This window comes from Dendropsophus ebraccatus, chromosome 4 (genome assembly GCF_027789765.1).
Source record: "Dendropsophus ebraccatus isolate aDenEbr1 chromosome 4, aDenEbr1.pat, whole genome shotgun sequence".
Classification (NCBI taxonomy): Eukaryota; Metazoa; Chordata; class Amphibia; order Anura; family Hylidae; genus Dendropsophus; species Dendropsophus ebraccatus.
In genome coordinates, this window is record NC_091457.1 from 53226049 (window position 1) to 53252353 (window position 26305).

At 43.8% G+C, this 26305-nt stretch overlaps 1 pseudogene; it reads left to right on the forward strand.

Annotated features, from left to right (window-relative positions):
• The first annotated feature begins 24992 nt into the window (after positions 1-24992).
• On the forward strand, positions 24993-25106 carry LOC138790181 (U2 spliceosomal RNA; annotated as a pseudogene).
• Positions 25107-26305: the final 1199 nt, after the last annotated feature.

Here is a 26305-nt window from a genome sequence, read left to right on the forward strand (position 1 = left end):
CTAACGTACATAAGGGGTTAATCAGAAGGACACAGGACAGCTCTTGTCTTCCCTGTGCATCCCCGGGCCCTCCTCCCTTACGGACCCCATAGCAGCTGCCTGGCCTGCCTCTGTGGTAGCTATGCCACTGGCGACCATACTGTACAAGCCTTCACCACCTGTAAAGGGTTTCTCTTTGGCAGAAACACATTGGGGAAATAAGACATTTATTGGTTGATAGGAAAGTTATTAAGGTCCCCATACACCTTCAATAACTGACATATTTCTCCTGACCATCCTCCCTATACACAGAAACGTTTGACACAGCCAAGCGATCCTGTGATCTCTATGGGGAAGAAAGGGTTAAGCTACAGCCAGAGAGGTCTGGTTGTGGCTTATCTCTCTGAGAACAAAGGGGTCGGACAGTGATAATCCATTAAGCCCTTATGCCCGACCCTTATCTCCACTGGTCAGGTCACCTTATACTGATGGCCGTGAATGGTGGGTATAGCAACAGAAGAGTAATGTGTATCGGGACCTTTGTTGATAATACTTGAAGCAGGTGAAAGCAGTGCTAGAACCAGTTCTTTAGACTGCTACCAACCTAAAAGTACAAAGTTTGTCCTGTCAAAAGCCTGTAAAGTTTATAATAGACCAAGCAATTGTTTATGAAGTGAAATAATAATTATTTTTTTTATATAGCGCCAACAGATTCCACCGCACTTTACAATTCTGGGGGTACATACAAAGACATAAATCAGAAACTACAGAGATCTACATAAAATTATCCATACATGAGGAGTGAGGGCCCTGCTCACATGCATGATCTTAGACTATTTGGAGGAGGTTTTAGACGAAATGGCAGAGGGGTAAAGTCCTCCCTTCATAAATAAGCCAGTGCAGTTAAAGGTGGGTAAACCAGATACCAACCAATGCCTGCTACAGGTCTAAGTGCTTAAATGCCTGGCGTATGTATTGGGGGGGGGGGGATCAATTTAGGGAACCTGGTAAGCCTGTTTGAACAGATGTGTTTTGAGGGCACATTTGAAGCTTTGTGTATTGGAGGTGAGCCTGACAGTCTTGGGTAATGCATTCCATAGAACTGGTGCAGCTCGGGTGAAGTCCTGAAGACGGGAGTGAGAGGTGCGGATCAAGGTGGATGTTAGTCTTAAGTCGTTAGAGAAGCGAGCAGGAGGACTTTGTATTGTATCCTGTGTTTAATAGGGAGCCAGTGTAGTGACTGGCACAGGGGGGAGGCATCGGTATAGCGGCTGGACAGGGAGATGAGCCTGGCCGCTGTATTGAGAATGGACTGGAGAGAAGAAAGTTTAGCGGAAGGAAGGCTGCTTAGTAAGGAATTGCAGTAGTCTAGACGGGAATGAATCAGAGCGACAATGAGAGTTTTAGCAGATTCGACAGTAAGGAAAGGACGGATTTTAGAGATGTTTTAGGATGCAAGTGACAGGAACGTTAAAGAGATTTAATAAGAGGAATGAAGGACAGATCAGAGTCAAACATAACCCCAAGGCGGCAGGCTTGTTGTGTAGGGGTTATGGTTGCACCACAGACAGAGATGGAGATGTCAGGTGGAGGGTGTTTAGCAGAGGGAGGGAATACAAGAAGCTCAGTCTTAGCAAGGTTTAGTTTTAGGAATAGGGAGGACATAGCGTTAGAGACGGCAGACAGACAGTTACTGGTGTTCTGTAGAAGAGGGGGGCGATATCAGGGGAGCAGGTATAGAGCTGGGTATCATCAGCATAGAGATGGTACTGAAAACCAAACTTGCTGATGATTTGTCCGATGGGTAAAGTGTAAAGTGAGAAAAGGAGAGGGCTGAGAACTGATCCCCGAGGAACCTCGACTGTAAGGGGAAGAGAAGATGAGGGGGAACCAGCAAAGGATACCCTAAAGGAGCGGTAGGAGAGATAGGAGGAAAACCAGGAAAGAGCAGAGTCTTTAAGGCCTAAAGGGCGGAGCGTGGAGAGGAGGAGCTGGTGGTCTACAGTGTCAAAAGCTGCAGATAGATCCGGGAGAATGAGCAGAGAATGGTCACCTTTAGATTTGGCGGAGAGGAGATCATTAGAGACTTTAGTAAGGGCAGTTTCTGTAGAATGGAGAGGACAGAAACCAGATTGAAGGGGTCAAGAAGAGAGTTTTCAGAGAGGTAGCGGGTTAGGCGGGAATAGACCAGACGTTCTAAGAGTTTAGAGATAAAAGGGAGATTAGAGACAGGTTGATAGTTGGCTGTAAAGGATGGGTCTAGGGAGGGTTTTTTCAGTAATGGAGTGATGACAGAGTGTTTGAAAGTCGAGGGGAAGATGCCAGAGGAAAGTGAGAGGTTGAAGATTTTAGTTAGGTAAGTAGTGAGAGCAGGACAGAGAGACTGGACAAGGTGTGAGGGAATAGGGTCACTAGGGCAGGTGGTGGGGCGAGAGGAGGAGAGGAGTCTGGAGACTTCCTCCTCTGTTACAGGCTCAAATTCTGAGAGGGAAGAGGAGGAAATACAAGAGGGAATAGGATCAACACTACTTGGGGACTGGGAGGTGATCTCCTGATGGATAGTATCTATCTTTTCCTTGAAGTAGGGTGCTAGGTCTTCAGTGCAGAGGTTAGTGATGGGTGTCTGAACTTTGGGCTTGAAGTGGGAGTTGAGGGTATCAAAGAGGCGTTTTGGGTTATGGGATAGAGAAGAAATGAGAGAGGTAAAGTAAGATTGTTTAGCAGAGTGAAGAGCAGGGTAGTAGCTTCTGTGTAAAAAAGAAGAGTATTTAAATATAAGAGAAGAGTATCTTGTATGTCTGCATGCAGATCCCAATAATTGCTGATGTAGGTGGAAAGAAACATTGGGTGGTCAAATGTCAACATGCCCGATTAATTTTTTCCTTCAGGCGAGAAAAGACGCTGGAGGTGTCTCTTGGTGTATTATTTCCCTCTCTCTATTGATAAAACATGCACGCTTTGCCAAGTGAGTGTGCATATGTATGATGGGGGATCAGAAGGAATAGCTGTCGGGCAGCAGCTAAGATAAATAGTTTAGTTAACAATAAAAAAGTAGATTTATTTCTGCTGTCTATTGTAATGATGACCAGAAGGAATGGGTGACTGATCTGATTTCTTATCTTCAACAGCGGCTCCAGAGTCTCCACTACATGATGATAAATAGCTGGATTCAGGAGCATGCAAGCTTTGTGTTTTCTGTCATCTTGAAAAATAAAATTAGAGATGCTGAATAATATTAAGCGCATTGTAATATTATATACAGCCCTATGAAACAGGAGATATGTCACACCATATGAAACGTAGGTTCCTAACCTTCTGTAGGTCACAAGGCACTTTTAAACAAGGCAGATAGTACGTTTAGCCACACTGAACATTAAAGGAACATATCCAGGGAGCGTGGATGGGAATATCTGACATCTGCAATGCTATGTGAGCAGGGAAGGTAAGAATGTGTGCGGTAAACGACCGGGAACCAGGTGGTGTTAGCTAGGGCAGATGGTAATGTACCGCTTACGCACTTGTCATTGTGGCCAAGAGTGGTATGTACCCACCCCTGTATTGATACTCGCCCGTTAAATTAGAACAAGTGTAGGTGTAAATGTGTGAAGAACCATGGAGTCCAGCATTTAGGTGTAACCAGATGCACACTTTACTGTAGGATCTTATTAAATGCACAGTACAGTAGTCTCAATAAGGTACAGTAATACAAGAAAACTTGGCTGACTGTGATCCCTTTACTGAGCTGGGGCCTTGAAATATACTTTAGACTTGGAATAGAATAATTTAAATATGGTTTAGACCTAAAAGCTTCATGCTGGCTGACTTTTTACAATATGCTTTTGAGTTCACAGCTTCTTGCTGGCGGGTTTCTGATTACTTCCCTAGAGATAGACCTTACTTGACTGACTTTGCTTTAGGCTTTAGCTTGCTGGTGATATCAGACTGCCTGCTGGTTAGGGAGTGAAGTGGGCCATATCCAGAACAAAATGGAATCGGTTCTGTAATGTGGGGGCTTTAGTGAACAGTACCTACATCCACGGGTATGAACATCTGCTATTGCTGTCTGTGGGCACAGAGAGACACAAGATTCAGGAATGCAGGCCCCACCTAGTGGAGTTAAACTAGTCTTGCTTTTACCTAACTGCTTTCTGTTTCACCTGTCTCTGTTTTCAGGGTTTAAATAATATAGCAAGCCAGTGTGGATAGGGTTTCCTGTTTTCCCTAGGCTAGGGTTAAATAGTCTAACAAGTGGGTCTTGGGCTCCAGGCCAGGCCCTGGAAGATACTCCTCAGCAGGAATAATTTTTCTGCACACTCAGTCTGGAAACACTCTGATTATAATCCCCACAAACTAGCCCTGTCTCACATTAAATACAGTATACCCCTAAAGGCTATCTGATTGAGCAGGGAGCTTAAGAAGCTGTTCTGTGATAGGTCACAGGAACAAGACTATACTTTATCATTTACTGTGAAGACTAAGAAATAAAACTTAACTTTTAATTGTTTATTGTAATAAAATGTGCGATCAGTGAGTTAAAATTCGGGGTGTAACTGACATAGACCAGTAGTGGTATCCAGTGAGTATTCAGGTCATATTTACACTATTGTTATGGCGAGTACGATTTGTCCACCAGTGGGATCATGCTGCACAATAATGTCTGCATGCCCGGATCTACACCACCCAGAGCTACCAGGACAACGTTTGATAATTAGGTCCAATGACCCATAATAGATGTCTGTAGCTAATGGATTTAGACGGTGTCTCAGAAACGTGGCTATTGACAGACTGATTGCAGATAGATATACCCCCACACAGTCTGCGGCGGCACCAGGAGTGCGCGGCACTAAGCCGGCTATGCTGCAGCTCTCTCCTGTTAGCTCGTATAACTCTAATTTCCTTATAGTTATTACGGCCTGATCAGATAACACCCCTATCTAAAAACACACACACACCCTCCACCACCCAATGTTTCACCATATAGATAGTGGCTTTATCAAGGGACAAAGTATAAAGTGACCTACGAAAACCTGCTCTAGGACCGAGAGGAGGTAACTTGAGTAATTTACTCTTAAAAGAAGAAGCAAAATGGATTTATCGTTTGGACAGCCTTAACCCTGAGGGCCTAAATGAGGGCTTTACTTTTGCCCCATTTATATGACTAAAAACAATGCTTTAACTGTTCTGTCTGCTGCTTATTGTAACTGGGTTCACACTACGTATATTTCAGTCAGTATATTTCAGTCAGTATTGCAACCAAAACCAGGAGTGGATTAAAAACACAGAAAGGATCTGTTCACACAATGTTGAAATTGAGTGGATGGCTGCCATATAACAGTAAATAACGGCCATTATTTCAATATACCAGCCGTTGTTCTAAAAGAACAGCAAATATTTGCCATTATATGGCAGCCATCCAGTCAATTTCAACATTGTGTGAACAGAGCCTTTCTGTGTTTTTAATCCACTCCTGGTTTTGGTTGCAATACTGACTGAAATATACTGACTGAAATATACATATACTGACTGAAATATACGTAGTGTGAACCCAGCAATATATATATATATATATATTGAGTGTAGCGATATAATTAGTGATGAGTGAGCATGCTCGTCCGAGCTTGGTACTCGATCGAGTGTTAGGGTACTTGATGGTACTCGTTACTCAGACGAGCATCTCACGATATTTGAGAAAATCTCATCATCCATTTCCTGTAAGTTTGGGCGCTATTTCTTAGCCAATAAACATGCAGGAGACTCTTTGGTACATCCTGCGATGACGTGGGACCCATACAGGTCGATAGCAGCGATTGGTTGGCCAGATCAGATGACCCTGCCAAATAAAAAGCGCAGCCGGTAGTGCTCGCTTCAGACGCATGCTGTGAGAGATTAGGGACAGAGCTGCTGCTTCTCAGGGAGAGCGTCAGTGTAGGATTTAGCGTTCCAGTAGGCAGGGAATACTAGCAATACAAACAAACAGCCCTTTTAAGGGCTTCAAATCGTTTTTTAATAGTATTACTACAGACTGCTGGCTGGGACTTGCAGTGCTGCTACCACGATTTAACCAGCACACTGTGGTGATAGGCTGCTGACAGAAAGGGGACATTAGGTGTTGCATACAGACCCCTAAGAAGTGCTTAGTGTACTCTTTTAATTTTGCGGCTGGTGTTCCTGCTGTACTACATTGGATTGCTGGGATTTGTAGTACACCTGCATAGAACTTCACTGCTCATTGTAAGGGGGTGTCACAGAGTGTGTATAGGTCCAGCCACTACCAGATTGTATAGCACAGCCCCCTAAAACTAGTGGGTACTACATTGTATTGCTGGGATTTGTAGTACACCTGCATAGAACTTCACTGCTCATTGTAAGGGGGTGTCACAGAGTTTATATAGGTGTAGCCACTACTGGATTGTCTCCCACAGACCCCCAAAACTAGTGGGACCACAAGTATTTTTCCTGATTTCTGTATTTTATATGCAAGGTCTATCTGAGTTCACAACTGCTTGCACAGAGTTAAGGTGGTGTCACAGAGTGTGTATAGGTGCAGCCACTAGCGGATTGTATCCCACAGACCCCCAAAACTAGTGGGACCACAAGTATTTTTCCTGATTTCTGTATTTCATACGCAAGGCCTATCTAAGTTCACAACTGCTTGCACAGAGTAAAGGTGGTGTCACGGAGTGTGTATAGGTACAGCCATTACTGGATTGTATCCCACAGACTCACGGGTCTCATGGTAGACCGATATTGAAACCGCAGCAGTGTGAACAGGTGATCACGTGAATAGGGGATAATGCGTCCAGTAACTTATCCACCACCCAGTCTTCCACACAGTCCACCCACGCTACCCAAGGGAGTGGAACCCTTGCTCCAGCAGCTCAGCCTCCTTCCCCACAGCCTGGCCCCTCCAGGGAAAGAGGGGATTCAGATCCACCACCACCACCATGCTCCCAGGAACTCTTTTCTGGACCCTTCCCTGAATCTGAGCACATTTATTACAAATTTATTACAAAATCGTAACAAAGACTGCCCAGTGTTTTGCTCATTCTGGAAAGATGATGCTCAGTGATATACAACTCTGGAAATTGTCCAAAAGTTGCGGCAATATCTTTCTCCTTAAGTGTGGATTATTGGTTTTGTCTGCCCATTCCCTGCCACAGGGGCCTGCAAATCCTTGCACTGTAAGGAGATACATACTCCTCTGGCTGTGAAGGGGGAGAACACGGCAGAAAATTGCCTTTCAAAAACAGGGGAAATAAAATGAAGGAAGCTGGCCTTGCCCATCTTTCCAAATGAAATATGAGAAGGATCTTCAAAAATGCACAAACATGTGTTTCTTTTATTACCAAATAGTGCTACAATGAACAATGCAAACTTTGCTGTCTAATTCTGTGTTTGTCTCTCTCACTCTTTTAAGAATTTCTTACAATTTTTGAACCGAGTGGTAAACTTTGTCAGTATTCTGTTCTTAAGTGTGTGTCTGTATACAGACCTGTGTGTGTCTGTATACAGACCTGTGTCTGTCTGCTGGCATAAAATGATAACAAAACAAAAGAGGAAAAAGGAAAAAAAACAGACCCTGCTCAAACTAAAGAAACAAATAACAATTCTAGTTGTTGGGCAGCACATAATTTAGTACGGCAGGATCTCAAGTGATGATCACTTTGCATGAGACAATTGCCAGAGCCACATTACTACAGTCAAAGTCAAACTGAAAATCAAAAAAGCGGTGGGGGGAGAGGTGCAGGGAATGTTACTCCAACTGCTACAGTGAAAATCAAATTGAAAATCAAAACAGCGGTGGGGGGGAGGGGTGCAGGGAATGTTGCTCCAACTGCTACAGTCAAAGTCAAATTGAAAATCAAAACAGCGGGCCTTCACTGGCATCCATGTTGACTACTGCTGTGCCTGCCCTTGCCTCCATGTTGGCTACTGCTGGGCCTTAACTTGCATCCATGTTGACTACTGCTGGGCCTTAACTGGCATCCATGTTGACTACTGCTGGGCCTTTACTGGCATCCATGTTGACTACTGCTGGGCCTTTACTGGCATCCATGTTGACTACTGGTGTGCCTTCACTGGCCTCATAATTGGCTACTGCTGGGCCTTAACTGGCATCCATGTTGACTACTGCTGTGCCTGCCCTTGCCTCCATCTTGGCTACTGCTGATCCTGCCTGGCCTCCATGTTGACTACTGTTGCTCCTGCTTGGCCTCCATGTTGGTTATTGTTGCTCCTGCCTGGCCTCCATGTTGGCTACTGCTGCTCCCGGGAGTTCTCTGTGTGCTCAATGCTGTGCAGTGTCTGGCCTAATTTTGGGGAGGCTCACTTGCTTCCTCACTCACTTTTAATGGTTCTCTGTGTGCTCAATGCCATGCTGTGTCTGATATAATTTTTGGAAGGCTGACTGGCTACTGCTTCTACATCGTTCACTCTGTCCTCACCGCCATGCTGTGTCAGGCTGAATTTTTGGCTGGTTCATGATACGCTACCTCTGTTTTAATGGTTCCCTGTGTTCTCACTGCCATGCTGTGTCAGGCTGAGTTTTTGGGTGGTCCATATGCCTACCTCTGTTTTAACCAGGCTGTTGCACAGAATTAGGCATAATGGTGCCATTAGGCAGCCTCAGAGGCATGCATACATGCTGCCCCTGCTGTTTCCTGTTCATATCCGTTGTGTTTCCATCAATTTCTGAGGTTGACAGGTTTTCACACGACCTTCCCTCTACTGAACTTGAGTCTCCTGCAAAAATGCTCGAGTCTTTCATTGACTTAAATGGGGTTCGTTACTCGAAATGAGCACTCGAGTATCGGGAGATATTCGTCTCGAGTAACAAGCACCTGAGCATTTTAGTACTCGTCATCACTAGATATAATCCCCTTTATGTGTTATAGTGACCAACTCCAAATGCAACTGTTTTAAGCTGAGCCATTACAATAAACAAATGAATACCACTACTGAAAGAAAAGAATTATGATCATCATCTTTGCCCTCATTTTTATGAACATTATCTATCTAGGATCTACTATTAAAATAAAATAAAAAGATTGGATACTTACCTGTACTGTACCGATTGTGTCCTTCATATGGCTGAGATTATTATGTCACTGGTAGCTGAAATAAAAAAGGATATAATCAATACTAAGCGAATAGTTTTTTACCTACGCTCATTGGCCAGAGTTTGTACAGGAGAATAGGTCCTTTATTCCGCTGATAAAATCAAGCGTTATTATACAGTATACACAGAATTTTCATGAGAGCCCCAATGATTACACTGTCTAAGTATCTTGGACATACATCTTAGCCAAACAGATGGAAATTTCTTCTAAGTCCCCAGACATGCGTGGTCAGCTCAATGTAGTAAATATAGGCTATATTTACAAACATGCGCCATGGAGTATACAGTATATAGAGAGTTTTTGACTAAGTCGACAGACATGTGTGATAGATATTACATCGCAACTTGTTTTATTAAAGGGGTTGTCCGGCGATAAAAAATTATTCACAGAATAACACACATTACAAAGTTATACAACTTTGTAATGTATGTTATGTCTGTGAATGGCCCCCTTACCCGTGTTTCCCCCCACCCACGCTAGACCCGGAAGTGTGGTGCATTATACTCACCGCATCTCGTGTCGTCCACGGTCTCCGATCGTCAGCAGTGACGTCTTCTTCGGGAGGCCGGCGGATCTTCCCGAGTGCCGGCCACCCTCTGCAGCGTCATCCGAAGCTCAGCCGCGATTGGCTGAGCATAACTGTGCTCAGCCAATCGCGGCTGAGCGGCTGATGACGCGGCCACGTCATCAGCTGCTCAGCCGCGATTGGCTGAGCACAGTTATGCTCAGCCAATCGCGGCTGAGCTTCGGATGACGCTGCAGAGGGCGGCCGGCACTCGGGAAGATCCGCTGGCCTCCCGAAGAAGACGTCACTGCTGAGGATCGGAGACCGTGGTCGGCACGTGACAGGTAATGTATAGCGCACCACACTTCCGGGTACACGGGTGGTGGTGGTGGGACACGGGGAAGGGGGCCATTCACAGACATAACATACATTACAAAGTTGTATAACTTTGTAATGTGTGTTATTCTGTGAATAATTTTTTATCGCCGGACAACCCCTTTAAGTCCTTAAACATGCGCAGTAGACAGGACATGGGGACATTTGAGCTAAGTCCAAAATCATGAGCATTGGCAAAATCTACAATCGTCATGCGTGGTATTCTACGAGATCCCGCGATAACCCCACATTATAATTATATAATTATATCATAAAATACCCCTGCGAAAGGGATGACAAATATGACGACAGAATGTCTTGGTCCGAGTTGATAGGACTAAGGACTTGTCAATCATTTAAAGTGGTTATGATTGGCTCAACTGGACAATGTGGAGTCACATAGGGCAATACACCTAACAAACGTAGCCCTTAAATAACGCTGATGCACGCGGCGAGGTCACTATATACTTTGTCCCTTGATAAAGCCACTATCTATGTGGTGAAATATTGGGTGGTGGAGGGTGTGTGTGTGTGTGTGTTTTTAGATAGGGGTGTTATCTGATCAGGCTGTAATAACTATAAGATAGTTAGAGTAATACGAGCTACCAGGAGAGAGCTGCGGCATAGCCAGGTTAGTGCCACACACTCCTGAGCCTCCACAGAACTCTGTATTCTTATATGCCACAAAGCATCCAATGTATAATGCCCCTGGGACCCAACTACAACAGCTGCAGGCACTACAACTCCCAGCATTTACTGACAGTCTGCAGCCCTCAGGATATGCTGGGAGTTGTAGTACAGTAATACAATCTTCTGATAACAGCCGCTGTAGACAGATGTATTGCTGGACCTTCAGGGCTGATGTCACCCACAGATTGCAGCTACCAGGAGACTCTGCACACAGTGATTTATTAAAGGGTTGTCCTCTCAGAAACTACAACTCCCAGCATACCCTGAGAGCTGTATAAATGTAGGGAGTTCTGAGAGTTTTAGTTCAACTGAAAATGTTATTCACAAGGGATTTGTCACAGATACGGATGAATCCAAGAAAAGGCCCGGGTCAGTCTGTCTTGTCTCGCTGGTTCTATATAGGTGGGCCCCAAGGATCATTTCCTCTAGTGGGCCCCAGGTACCCCAGTCCGACACTGTTGATGTTGCATCATCCTCTGCTGTCTCTGGAGGCTTGGCTTGCGCTTATCTGTGGTTCCCCACCCCTAAAAAATGTCACTATCCTTTACCAGCCTCTACAGCCTACATCACCATCTGTCATATATAAGTTGGTGCTATATAAATAAAGATTTTTTTATTACTAATATTATGAATATACACATATACATAAAAAATTCATGCCAGTATTATTTGCAAACACAAAAGATTTGTATCAAATGGAAAATGGAAATGTATGCAACATCTTATGGATCATGAATGACAAAAGCTTCTAAACAGATGTACTGTAGCATACACAGGTACAGGAGACTGTATAGAATGAAAATACTGTTTAATGGCTCTGTCTAAAGTGTAGTCAGCTATAAAATTATTACATAATTAAACCTGTGCAGTGACCACCTTAAATTTTATGCTAATTTTGTTATTTTTAATGAAAAAATTGCATTTTTCACAAAAAATTTTTTTGCATATCGGCCAAAATTTACCACTGACCTAAAGTACAATATGTCACAAAAAAAGAATCTCAGAATCAGCAAGAAAAGTTATAGCATCACGTAGCTATAGCCACATAAAGTGAGACAGGTTCGATTTAAAAAATGAGCTCTGGTCCTGAAGGCCAAAATCAGTCCAGTCCTGAAGGGAAACTTAATCCCGCCCCTGCCTGGCACAGCGTAGGAATACTAAAGAACCATTAAGACAACCACTCTATTTTTGCACAGATTGTAATAATGAAGAACCTGTTTTCTACTTTGGTGTTTGTAAATTTTAAAAAGTTAATGGAAACACAGAGAAATTGTCTCTTTACATTAATTAACGTGGTATTCCATGTGTGAAGTGGTTCCTTTTCTAGGAGTAACTTAACGTTCTGTCTGTATTTAATGAAGCATTAATACTAGAACACAAATGCTTTCAGAACAGGGTTTCGTGCATTATCTTTTCATAATGGATCGAATTAGCATATACCCCTTGAACTTTGTCTTCCAAACAAACTTAATGAAGTGTCAAAACTTTATGTATCCAAATACTTTAACATTAATAGGGTTATTCATCAAAACTATCAGTGGGCAATGCTAACTGCCATCAAAATAAATCACGAGGATCTTAGTTACCATATCCAGTGTATGGATCTGATTGTTTTGGTGCAGCACTATTGATACACAGGGAAATTCAATAAGGAATGCTATTTTTGGATTGAATTATGTATACAGTGTATACACGGTCAGAGCCGATTCTAGGTTTTCTGTGGTTAACGTGTGGTCAGCTTGTTGTAGGGGGAAGGGTGATTGGACAGGCGGTTAGCTTGTCTGCAGGGGGAGGCGAGGTTTGGTCATGGGGCGGGGACAGTACAAGCTTTACTGAACAAGCTTTACTTCTTCTCCTATCTCAACTCTTCAGTCACTACCTCACACACTACTGTCACCTACACTTGTCAAGTTCTGAGTACTGTTACAGTAAAAGTCACCATTGGTTAAATGCTGGACTTTGTCCTATTTGTGTTGCTGCATCTGCACCCACACTTAGTGCTAAACACTTTTAACCCCTTAACGACACATGGCGTACATTTAAGCCCTTAATGCCTGGGACTTAAGGCTGGAGGACGTATATGTACGCCCTGGCGCGGTCCTGGGCTATGGAGTGGGCTCACGAGCTGAGCCCGCCCCATAGCGGGTGAGGACCAGCCAGGCCCTCACCCTCAATGGCGGCATTTAAGTATGAGTGACCGGACCGATCGCATTTCCGGACTGCCAAAGGTCTCTTACCTTCCTCTGTGCAGTGCTCGATTCGGTCATCTGATTCAGCCTGCCTGTGGCAGAAGTTCACAGATAACACTGATCCCTGCAATGTGTCATGAATATGCCTGTGCCAAACTCCGTGCGCCCCTTGGCTCGTGCTGCGCGCCTGAGGTGGCGCTGATATTCAGTGTTTTTGTATGTTTGTGCGTGTCCTGAACCTTGTTTGAACACTGCTCTATTTCCTTCTGTGTTTGTTCAGCCACACCCGCTTTGCCTGAGATACTCCTGGCCACTCCGGAGTTAACTCTGATGCTGGTTAGCTTGTCTGACAGACTGTTCTCCCTGCCAGTCAGGATGCTCTTGCCCCAGGTGTTCTGAGGAGATTAGGGGTCTGTTCCAATCAGCTCCTGCACTGGACCTCTGGTCTCCTATATAGTGTCTGCCAGCCTGCTTCTCACTGCCGGATATTGAGCATGTCTCTGCCTGGTTCTGGTTCTCTTGCTCTGTTTATTCTGACTCTTCTGCTTTGTATTTCTGACCATCCCTGCCAGCTGCCTGCCCCTGACCATATTGCCTGTTTATTGACCTTGCTTCTTGGATTGTGATTTTGTTCTTTTCTGCCCGATTGTTGTGACCTGGACTGTCGACTATTCTTTATTGTGTTTTGTCTGTCTTGTCTTTGTGTCCCACCAAGCCAGGACAGGGACCGCCGCCCAGTTGCTGCCCTAGGGTTTAGCCTAGGGGGGCAAGTAGGTAGAGTCAGTGGGTGGGGCTGAGCTTAGGGTCCACTGTCTGTGTCCGCCATTTTGTCTCTCTTAGCGACTAGCCCTGACAGAATATCCGGCCCAATATATATATACTGCCCCATCTGGTGCCATGACTACTGTGGAAGATCTTGCTACCTGGGTGGAGGGGGTGTCAGGCCTGGTGGTCCAACTGGCAAACCAGATAACAGTTATTGGATTTAAACCTGGTGGCTAAGATGGAGGCTTTGTCTTGCCTTGTTGGTGACCTTGCTAAACAGGTTCAAGTTTTGTCTGCCAACCAGAATAATGCTATGGTAGTGCCCCCAGTGGTGGAAAGTCCTAGAAAACCGGTCATGTTGCTTCCTGATAGATTTTCTGGTGATATGGAGAAGTTTGAGTCCTTTAGGGGTGCTTGCATGTTGTTTTTTCAGATCAATCACTTTCCTTCTGAGCAGGAGAAGGTTGGTATTGTGGTCTCACTACTTCAGGGAGATCCTCAGGCTTGGGCTCTCAAAATCCCTCCTGAGGCGGAGGAATGGAGTAGCTTGGAGAAATTCTTTTTGTCCCTGTGTACTGTATATGCTGAACCAGATCACATGGCATTGGCAGAGAATAATCTACTCTCTCTCTGCCAGGGTAAGCGACCAGCAGAGGAATATTGCTCTGAGTTTAGAAAATTTTGTGTGATGACTGCTTGGTGTGATCCAGCTTTAAAGGCTTTATTTAAGCAAGGATTGGCAGAGGGCATTAAGGATGCCTGGGTAGGTCACCCAGATCCTCCAACCCTTAAAGAGACCATGGCCTTGGCCATTAGTATTGACCGCAGACTATGTGACAGAAAGAGGGCAAAAGCAAACTCTGACCTCTTCAAACCTTCCGCTTCTTTTCCTGCTGAAAAACCTTTATCCTCCCCTGACGTCTCAGAGGAGGAACCTATGCAGCTGGGAGTAGTGAATGTCAGGACCAGACAAGAATTCCGGAGAGACAATGGCCTGTGCTTTTACTGCGGGAACAGTGGTCACTACATCAGCCATTGCCCTATCCGTCCCCAGCGATCAGAATATCATCAGCGTCCAGATGACTACCAGGAAGGTCATCTGGGCGCACAGGTAACCATTGGTGAAATGGGCATACATTGTTCCTCTGATAAACCTGCCATACCTGTGCCTGATGTGAATGAAAATTGTGGTGATGATAACTCTGTCTGTAACTCAGAGTCCTCCGCTGACGAGTGGGAGACGGATAGCGATATTGCTAGTGACATTCAAACCTGTGTGGTGAGAGGTAACTTTCCGCCTACACCTGATTTATCAAGTGAGGGTCCAGAGGCCACTCATAAAAGGGGGGGGGGGGTACTGTCATGAATATGCCTGTGCCAAAACTTGGCTTGTGCTGCGATGGCGCTGATATTCAGTGTTTTTGTATGTTGGTGCAGTGTCCTGAACCTTGTCTGAACACTGCTCTATTTCCTTCTGTGTTTGTTCAGCCACACCCGCTTTGCCTGAGATACTCCCTGGCCACTCCCGAGTTAACTCTGATGCTGGTTAGCTAGTCTGAAAGACTGTTCTCCCTGCCAGTCAGGTTGCTTTTTCCCCAGGTGTTCTGAGGAGATCAGGGGTCTGTTCCAATCAGCTCCTGCACTGGACCTCTGGTCTCCTATATAGTATCTGCCAGCCTGCCTCTCACTGCCGGATATTGAGCTTGTCTCTGCCTGGTTCTGGTTCTCTTGCTCTGTTTATTCTGACTCTTCTGCTTTGTATTTCTGACTATCCCTGCTAGCTGCCTGCCCCTGACCATATTGCCTGTTTATTGACCTTGCTTCTTGGATTGTGATTTTGTTCTTTTCTGCCCGATTGTTGTGACCTGGACTGTCGACTATTCTTTATTGTGTTTTGTCTGTCTGTCTTGTCTTTGTGTCCCACCAAGCCAGGACAGGGACCGCCGCCCAGTTGCTGCCCTAGGGTTTAGCCTAGGGGGCAAGTAGGTAGAGTCAGTGGGCGGGGCTGAGCTTAGGGTGCACTGTCTGTGTCCGCCATTTTGTCTCTCTTAGCGACTAGCCCTGACACAATGCTATGGCATAGCAGGGATCAGTGTATGTAATCTAATGTATGAATGTGATAGTTCCCTAAGGGAACTAAAAAAGTGAAAATAAATTAATAAATAAAAGTTTTAAAAAGTGCCCCAAAGCCCCTCCCCCAATAAAAGTGTAAATCACCCCCCCTTCCCATTTCATACATAAAACACACAGAAAGTAATAAAGTTAATCAACATATAATGTTATAGTGTGCGTAATGACCCGATCTATTAAAATAAAACAATATTATTCACACACAGACGGCGTGAAAAAAAAAAGCGGTAAAAATACGCAGAAATTGCTTTTTTTAAATGCCATTTTTTGTATTAAAAAACGATCAATACGTTTGATATAGAAGAAAATGTTACTAATAAAAACTAGAGATCATGGCGCAAAAAATGACACCCCATATGACCCTGTAGGTGAAAAAATTAAAGCGCTATGAGTCACAATAGGGCCACTTTAAATATGCCTATTTGCAAAATTTGTTTTTTACTGCTAATAAAAATAGTAAAACGTTAGAAAACCTAGTAACCATGCATATCAATGTGTTCAGACTGACCTATAGCATAAAGAAAAAAATGCCAGTTTTACTGTTAAGTGCATTACGTAAACATGGAACCCCCCAAATTTTGCGGAATCGCATTCTTTGACCCAAATTCACCCCATAAATGATATTTTGGGGGTTCTGTCATTCATTTTATGGCAGATTGAAAGATGCCATTACAAAGTACAGCTGCTCCTGAAAAAAACAAGCCCTGTAGGTGGAAAAATGAAAGAGTTATGGGTCTTAGAAGGCGAGGAGGAAAAAACGAAAACGCAAAAGTGACAATTGGCCCTGTCCTTAAGGCCATTTCAGGCTCTGTCCTCAAGGGGTTAAGCACTGGTGCCCGTGTGTCCGGGGGTGGGTTACACCACTCTTGGCCACCGTGATAAGTGTCTCAATATAAACACTAGAGCCCACCCTCCATAACACCCTCGGCACCGCGGGCCACAGCAGTAGTGAGCACTCGTGCGGTAATAGTGTGGTCCAAAGACTGCCTAGAAAACATGGATACAGCTTATGGCTGTCCATCCATCTTTAGTTGTGACCCTGCAGCCCCTAAAGCTAAACCACAGTTTGCGAGCTTCCCTGCCTGTTACTAAAGTTACGGTGTGTGAGAATTACATGTCATGTGCCTTAATGGATTAAACTGTAAAAGATTCTTAGATTATGTAGATGAAAATCCTTCCAGTATAATCACAAAAGTAATAGCTTGCTGATTAGCAAAGAAAAAGAAACTTTTCCACTATCCCCATAAGCACAATAATGACAGGTTTTTTTAAAGGGGTAGTTAAATTTATTGGTCCCCCTCAGGCAAGCTGACTTCTGTAGGTCTTGTGACAGGGAGCAACTGGTTATTGGCAGCGAGGGACTAACAATAAAAATGAATTATGACACCGTAACAGCTTACTTCTATTAATATATGAAAGCTTGTATTTTAAACAAACATTTAATGTGCACAGCAAAGCCACTTGTACGAAGCCTTAAGGGTGAGTGTCTCTACGGATCTGTAAGAACTCTATGTACCACTATCTCTGTATCAGAGGTGTATAGATTTCTAAGGGTTCTGGTTCTATTATGGTTCTTTCCCTTAGGGCTCTTAAAATAACCACTAAATGGTTTGCCTAAGTCAGGTGTCTTTTTTTGCGTTTTCCGCAGAATTGTCTTGGCAAAATCATTATTGTTGGGATCTTTGGGTTCCACACTACTAGAAGCTTTATAGTCGAACAATCTTAGGCTGGATTCACATATGCAGTTTCCGATCTAGTTTTTTTTTTTTTTTTGAAGGGTCACTAGTAGGGATGGTCCGAACCTGCCGAGGTTCGGGTTTGTACGAACCCAAACTCTCGGCAATGATTCCCGCTGTCTTCCACCTCCGTGGAGAGGGTGGATACAGCCGGAGGCCATAGGCTGTATGCCAGTTTTCCAGGCGGTCCTCCCGCTGTATCCACCCGCTGCACGGAGCAGCCAGACAGTGGGAATCTGATGCCGAGCGTTCGGGTTCATACGAACCCGAACCTCGGCAGGTTCGGACCATCCTTAGTCACTAGCGTTATGTGTTGCTACGTTCTTTCCACAGTCCGAGAGACGCAGGTCACATGGGATTAGATTGCCAAGCCAGCTGTCCCCCGCCTGGTGGGTTTGGTGCACAAGGCCTAATTGGGTATGTTCACACTGAGTAAAAGTGGCGTAATTCCATGCGGAGCCCCTGCTTAGAATCCCGCCTGCCTCAGTTTGTCAATATAATGTGAGGGGCGCGAGGCATCGCAGGATTCCGCAGGAGTCTGCGGTGGGGGGCTCCACATGGAATTCCACCTGTTTTACTCAGTGTGAACAGATCCTTAAAGAGGTACTCTGGGCCAGGGTTATTTTTAGTGTACGGCCGGGGAGGGGGTGGATATAGAAGCCGCTGGTCTCTTACCTCCCCGGTTCCAGCGCCAGGTCCCGAAACGCATCGCCCTGTTCTCCCGTCTGGCTGCTGCTTCCTGGTCTGAGCTGCGGCTTGAGACGTGACTTCTCAAGGCTGCTCAGCCATTCAGTTGTCATAGTGGAGTCCCGCCTCTGCTGCTGAATGGCTGAGCTGCCTTGAGACGTCACGTCTCAAGCTGCAGCTCAGACCAGGAAACTGCAGCGGGACAGGAGAGCGGGGCGGCAAGATCTAGGACCCGGCGCTGGAACCGGGGAGGTAAGTGACCGGCGGCTTCTATATCCACCCCCTCCCCAGCCATACACTAAAATTAACCTGAGCCCGGAGTACCCCTTTAATTAAGAGGCCTTGTTCAAGGAACTCACTGGGTGTGGAATGGTTACCATGGCAACCCATTCTCCTGGCATGAGATGATTCTCCACAACACATAACTGCAGTGACCCTCTAAACTAAACACGGCAATGGATCATATAGAAGAATAGTATAAAAAAGGAAGATACTTCATGCTTTTTTGTATGAAAAAAAGGATTTAAAACCTTCACCAAAAAATGCACATGTGATTCAATCGATCCTAAGAAGCATAAATGTTGAGTGGAAGTTTTTCCAGTGCTTTGAGTGACAGCTTTGCTTTAACAAGACAAAAAAGTACAATAGAAGTAGCAAATTATAATTCCTGGTACAATGCTGCTGCCATTGGTAATATACACATATCACTTGGGATCTGCAGTTCACACATCAATCATTTTGCATCCTATTGTGGCACTAACTAATACAGAATTGCTTTCCTGTGCTTTCCTCAGAGGAACCTATGCTGCCTACCTGCAAGTTAGAGGAGAAAAAGCGCCTTGTAATTGCCATCCACACGCTGCCTATATTCTTTCTTCATGTGGCAATCATGGCCGCTTCACTTGGTTAATGAAGACATGAGAGACTAGGAGGAATAATTAAGGCAGGTGTTTAGAATCACTACTATCTAATTGCTTTCTCAAATGGTGCTGTGATGAAAAAGCCTCGAAAAAATCTAGTTTTCCAACCGTCCAAACAGGAGGGAGAAAAAAAAAAATCAAACAACAGAAAAAAAGAAAACAAAAATAAATTTGTTTTCCAGCGTGTTTTTATGAAAAGACAGGTGCTTTTTATTATGCCAAGGAGCACGACGTCCATAAATCTCCCTGCAAACATAAAGAAAAATAATGAAGCTTTGTGGAAATCCGAATGCAGGCAGAACGATTCTCATTCACTCTGGCTTATTTTACAGATAAATATTAGGCTCAAAAGATTTACACCAGTTTGCTGAACTACAGCTAGGAATTTCTTTTTTAGGTTCAAGAAATGGAAGCTGATCATTATTGGGAGCTAAAAAAGAGGATTTTTTTTTTCCTCAAGAGGGTACAGATTTTTTATTGTGTTGTTGCTAAAATTGCATTTCATTAGAACTAACCAAAATACTTAAAGTAAAGGAACATAGCATTTAATACCAAAATCAAAGGGATGTTTCCAGGGGCGTAGCTAGGGGTTCAGCCTAGGGGGGGCGAGTGAGTCTGAGTGGGCCCCCAACTAAGGTTACCCATAGGAAACCTCAGCAGGTGACAAGGATTTCTGAATAATAAAGGGAATATTGTTCTACATTTCTGATAGTGAATAAGAATAAAGAGCCGTGTAAGAGGCTTCTACATCTGAAATATAGAACCGCAAAAAAGTAAAAGGGCTTAAGATTAGAAAAATATAGCTACCTTCTTCCACAGACAGCACCACTCTTGTCCTCAGTTTGTGTGTGGTACTCGACTAAAGTGAATGGAGCCAAGTTGTGATACCACACACAACCTAAGAGCAGGGGTGGCGCTGTTTTTGGAAGAAAACAATTATGCTGTTTTTCTTTTAATTCTGGAGAACCCTTTTAACCAGATTATCTTTGCCTAAAAATAATAGTGGTATAGGTAATAAGCTTTTAGACATCTATCTATCTATCTATCTCTCTCTCCTATCTATCTATCTCCTATCTATCTATCTCCTATCTATCTCCTATCTATCTATCTCCTATCTATCTCCTATCTATCTCCTATCTATCTATCTATCTATCTATCTATCTCCTATCTATCTATCTATCTATCTATCTATCTATCTATCTCCTATCTATCTATCTCCTATCTATCTATCTATCTATCTATCTATCTATCTATCTATCTATCTATCTATCTATCTATCTATCTATCTCTCTCCTATCTATCTATCTCCTATCTATCTATCTATCTATCTATCTATCTATCTCCTATCTATCTATCTATCTATCTATCTATCTATCTATCTCCTATCTATCTATCTATCTATCTATCTATCTATCTAGAAAAAGCAAAGTTAACGCAGCACTCAAATGAAAAAGTCTTGCTGGGTGCCTGCCGTTCCACCCTGATCCACAGGTGTCTATTTAGATAAAGAAAATTCAACTGCAGCACTTCCAGACTTGAATTTGAAAAAATACGTGATTTATTCCATACGTGACATACAGGGAAAACAGCGACGTTTCGCTCCTCCACTAGGAGCTTTCTCAAGCCAGTGAATACACACATCAAAAAAGCAAGTGTTATATACATCCGTGGTGGGTCAATTAGTGACGTGTACTAAAGTGGGAGTGAGTAAATTAATGACATGCACAATTCAAATATCTTTCTGGTAAGGGAATTTTTCATTCCAATAGATAAAGTGCCTAATATAATGGTGAAAATGTGCCAATGATATGAATAGAATACAAAAATACATGATAGAGCAGTAGTAGATCTCACACAGACAGCTACAGTTCCGGCATCTCGTAGTAAAGATAAACGGTGAACCGCACGCTCCACTGGAACGCACGGCCATGTTAAGAATAGTGAGGCGTCTCAGTATCCAAGCAACTGGCGATGACGTCAGGGATAAACATCAATTGGAGGAATAAGTTCACATGATCAGCCCCAACGATGAGACCTTCCAATTAGCACAGGAATTCAAACCCTCCGGTAAGAGAGGGTTTATATCTATCTATCTATCTATCTATCTATCTATATCTCCTATCTATCTATCTCCTATCTATCTATCTATCTATCTATCTATCTATCTATCTATCTATCTATCTATCTATCTCCTATCTATCTATCTATCTATCTATCTATCTATCTATCTATCTATCTATCTATCTATCCATCTATCTCCTGTCTGTCTGTCTATCTGTCTATCTATATATCACTCCATCTGTCTGTCTGTCTACCTCTCTGTCTGTCTATCTATCTCCTATCTATCATCTATCTATCTCCTGTCTGTCTGTCTGTATGTATGTCTGTCTGTCTATCTATCTATCCATCATACTGAGTACAAATGCTGGAAAAGCTGGGTGACCTCCATTACACTGACTACAGGATACTGGAAAAGCTGGGTGACCTCCATTACACTGACTACAGGATACTGGAAAAGCTGGGTGACCTCCATTATACTGACTACAGGATACTGGAAAAGCTGGGTGACCTCCATTATACTGACTACAGGATACTGGAAAAGCTGGGTGACCTCCATTACACTGACTACAGGATACTGGGAAAGCTGGGTGACCTCCATTATACTGACTACAGGATACTGGGAAAGCTGGGTGACCTCCATTATACTGACTACAGGATACTGGAAAAGCTGTGTGACCTCCATTACACTGACTACAGGATACTGGGAAAGCTGGGTGACCTCCATTATACTGACTACAGGATACTGGGAAAGCTGGGTGACCTCCATTATACTGACTACAGGATACTGGAAAAGCTGGGTGACCTCCATTACACTGACTACAGGATACTGGGAAAGCTGGGTGACCTCCATTATACTGACTACAGGATACTGGGAAAGCTGGGTGACCTCCATTATACTGACTACAGGATACTGGGAAAGCTGTGTGACCTCCATCATACTGAGTACAAGATGGTCCCAGAGCTGTATATATATATGGCTCCTCCTGATTATTTGGTCATATATATACTGTATATAGCTGCTGTGTCTGGTCAGTGGTGTGGGTGGGTGGTTGTGTGTCTGTCTGTGTGTTGTCACTCCTCTCACAGTACCTGACACCTTCCAGCGCTCAGCAGCCTCACTTACTGTCAGAGCTGCTGCTGGATGACTTCAGTCCCTCTCTGGCAGCCATGGACGGCAGGATCCCGCCAGCTGCTGGTCCCTCCCCACACATGTCTGTAGTGGCCGGGGCCTCCAAGAAGCCAACAGCACCTGGCAATAGCGGGCCCCCTCAGCTGTCGGATGCCGTGCCCGGCCAGGGCTGGATGTTTTTCCTGCTTCTTCCTCACACGCTGCTGCTTCTCCCCTCCCCCTCACTGTCCTACAGAGTGTGGTATGAGGGGGAGGGGCCAGCAGCAGCTTGTGAGGAAGAAGCAGGGAGAAGATCCAGCCCTGGCCGGGCACGGCATCCGACAGCTGAGGGGGCCCGCTATTGCCAGGTGCTGTTGGCTTCTTGGGGGCCCCGGCCAGGACAGACATGTGTTAAGGCTGTCTGCAAAAGCAATAGCTTTTGCAGACAGCATTAACTGTCTGAGACCTTAGTGGGCCCCTGCCTGAGTGGGCCCGGGGGCGACCGCCCCCTTTGCCCCCGCCTATTTTCGCTACTGGATGTTTCACATGACACATATCTTTATACAATAGAAATCACTAGATCCATATGTCACCATAAAATCAGCCCTTGTATACTGTAAGACGCAGGATCAGGAAAAAACATGCAGAAAAGGCACGGTTTGTCCGAGAGAATAGACAGACAGTAAGAACTTAGGGATGTGTACACGGCACTGGGCTTCTGTATACACCTTTTAATAACAAAACTTCTTGGCCGACAGTTACCTGTCCCATTCTCTCCCTGTATTTCTCATTCACTTGAACATGTGAAACAGTCAAACATTCCTGTGATCTCTATGAGGAGGAGAAAGCCGTAGCCAGACAACTCTTGCATTGGCTTATCTCTCCGAGAACAAAGTGTATGGGGACCTTTCTAAGAACAAACTTTATGGGGAACTTAAGTGAATTTAACATTTATGCTAATATATTTTTTTATAAATCACCCGGTTAGCATTGATGTTGAGATCTCGTGGTGTGGTCCGTCTTTCAAATTGCCGCCTGGTTATCACCAACTGTAATTTCTACATATGCAGATCGTTGGAGTTCTATGCACTGAAGGCGGGCCCTGCACCCACAGTGTACCAACATCCCCTCCCCTCAGTGGCGTGGCCAGACTTGATTCTGAAGGAGGCGTATCACAAAGGGAAAGGGATATCCGTACACTGGGAGCATCAGGCCCGCCTCCAGTTCACAGAGAGACACGATTTGCAGATGAAGAAACCAGTGCAGATAGCGGGAACTGGGCGGCTATTTTAAAAATGGACTGTACCACCGGGATCTCCACATCGGCAAATTAATTAGCATAAGTGGTAAATTTGCTTGAAGACCCAACAAGCCCACACCACAAATGCATTGTCAGCTGAATGCCTAGATAACATAAGATGATACTAAATAACATTATACACAGCTATTTCTTAGTCTCTGGGAGAAAGAGCTGTACTTCATCTACTCCTGAAAGACACTAATAGTGTATAGACTTTTTCCTGTTCATTAGTTCCCATTCATTGCAGTAGCCATAAAGCACACACACCCTGCTGTGCTGTCTATACCGACACTACTACTAATGATGCAGCCTTCCTGCTAAAGGCATTTTAACAGAACTAAGAAATCTCTGCTGATGTACCAGTATTAGACATGTAAAATATTATATATGGCAGTGAAGGGATACATTTGTTTAAAACCATAGTAAAAAAAATCTTATGTACCTTATCTCATGTACCTACGGCATAACCAAAGTATTTTAATTCTGAGTTAATAAAAGCCAATGGCTACCTTTGAGGCACTGTATACTGTATATTGTGTTTATATATTTTCCTATGCACAATATTAGTCATTTCAATCTGAATGCAGGCAGCAATGACTCGAATGTGATAAATGAGGTTTAGACTGGGCAAGTGTACATAGGGTTAATGAGTTAAACTTTGAGACAGATGCAATTGTCACACATGATTTATCTGTATCCAGTGAAGACAGCCAAAGTCATCAATGGGACTGACAGATAATGGTGTTGCTGACTGTTTTTCATCCTGGAGGGGGTTATCTTTGAACTAAGCCGAGACTGTCTATTCGTGTCCTATCTGCTGAGGCCTATTCACCTATAAACTTCCACATTCTGTTCTCAGGACCCGTCTTTCTTAAGAGAAAATCCAAAGAATACAAAATGCATGTGGCAATGATATTCCTCAGACATTGATATGCCTCAGGCAGTGTAAATTGGAGAAAATTGAGCCCTAGAGAGAAGTGTAAACTGAAACAAAATGCATAAAACCGCCTCCAAATATTGTGTGTAATTTACAGCATTGGTCAGAATATGTGGAGCAGAGGAACTTTTTGAGCCACTGCATCATCTATAGCTACATTTCATCCTTAGGTTGGCCTAGATACTACAATGCCTTATTCTCATGAACCTTTTTTGGGACTAAAAAAAATGGGATAGTTTACTATCAATATGTCAATTTTATGCCGTTATGCTGTCGGTTGTGTCTGGGGTTTTTTTCCGCGCCAAATTCATTAATGTGGTGTTTTTATGGGACAAAACCGATTATCCCACCACACTAGAATTGTGTGGTGTTTAGAATAAAAAAACTGTCAAAAAATGGTTTGCATAATAAATCTGTCTACTTAAAGGACACACCTATAACACACCTACACTTGCCCACTTGGTGTGTTCTTGGACAGAAATGACGGATTTATCACTTCTCAGCCTTTTGGCTGTGATCAAGTGTAGTATCTGTTCTTAACACATATGCCCCCTGTAGACCATATACTAAATGGATTATTAGAACAGGGAGATAGAAAAAGTTCAGTGAACAAAAAAAAGAAAAAAAAAGATGGGTTTGTTGGGTTTTTAGAAAAAATGTGTTGCACACTTTTAGTAAAAATGTCAGAACACTAAACTGATGAGAAAAATGGACAAAAACCTGACAATTTGCTGCCTGGAACACGTTAGTAAATCAGCCCCAAATATCTCTCACTCGCAACATATCACTAGAGATGAGCGAACCGGGTTCGGGTTCGAGTCGATCCGAACCCGAACGTTCGGTATTTGATTAGCTGGGGCTGCTGAACTTGGATAAAGCTCTAAGGTTGTCTGGAAAACATGGATATAGCCAATGACTATATCCATGATTTCCACATAGCCTTAGGGCTTTATCCAACTTCAGCAGCCACCGCTGATCAAATGCCGAAAGTTCGGGTTCGGATGGACTCGAGCATGCTTGAGGTTCGCTCATCTCTACATATCACTTAACATATATGAGCAGTACAGGGGCAACCTATTACTTTCAGTGGGTAATTGTGCAATTCTGCACTTTCCCTATGGTGGCACTGCAGGAAAATTAAACATTTGTTTCTAGGTCAACCATAGATTATAGATCATCGCTTGGGGTCTAAGCGACAGGACAAGTATCTCATTAGAAAAGCATGATAAGAAGGGAAAAAAACAAGCACAAAAAATTGGACAAGACCTTTAACTTCAGAGTTTAGAATTCCACAGGAATCTTAAAGGGTTGCCTAAAGAATTAATTTTTATTGAATTTTATTTTTATTGTTGACTGCATGGTAATACAATAAGCATTACTTCCCTAACTAAATATCCAGGAAGTGGAGTTCAACAGGGCCACTTACCACTGGAGACGCAGTCGTGGGGGATCGAGGAGTTGAATAATGCGTATTTGATTTTCTCATTCAGCCTGCCCTTTATGAAAATAAAATGATGTCCCTGACAACCCCTTAAAGCAGTGATTTTCAACCTTTTTTGAGCCGCGGCACACTTTTTATACTTAAAAAAATCCCGGGGCACACCACCAACCAAAATGGCATAAAATGACACTAAAACAGTACATATTATACATATAGTTAATAATATAGATTCTAAATGTATTTATACTCACTCAGTGTGAAACCTGGGCCTGTTTTCTTCTGCCCCCTGTGGTTCTCTCCACCATACTTCTCCCCCCTACTTCTCTCCTGTGCTTCTCTCCACCATACTTCTCCCCCCTGCTT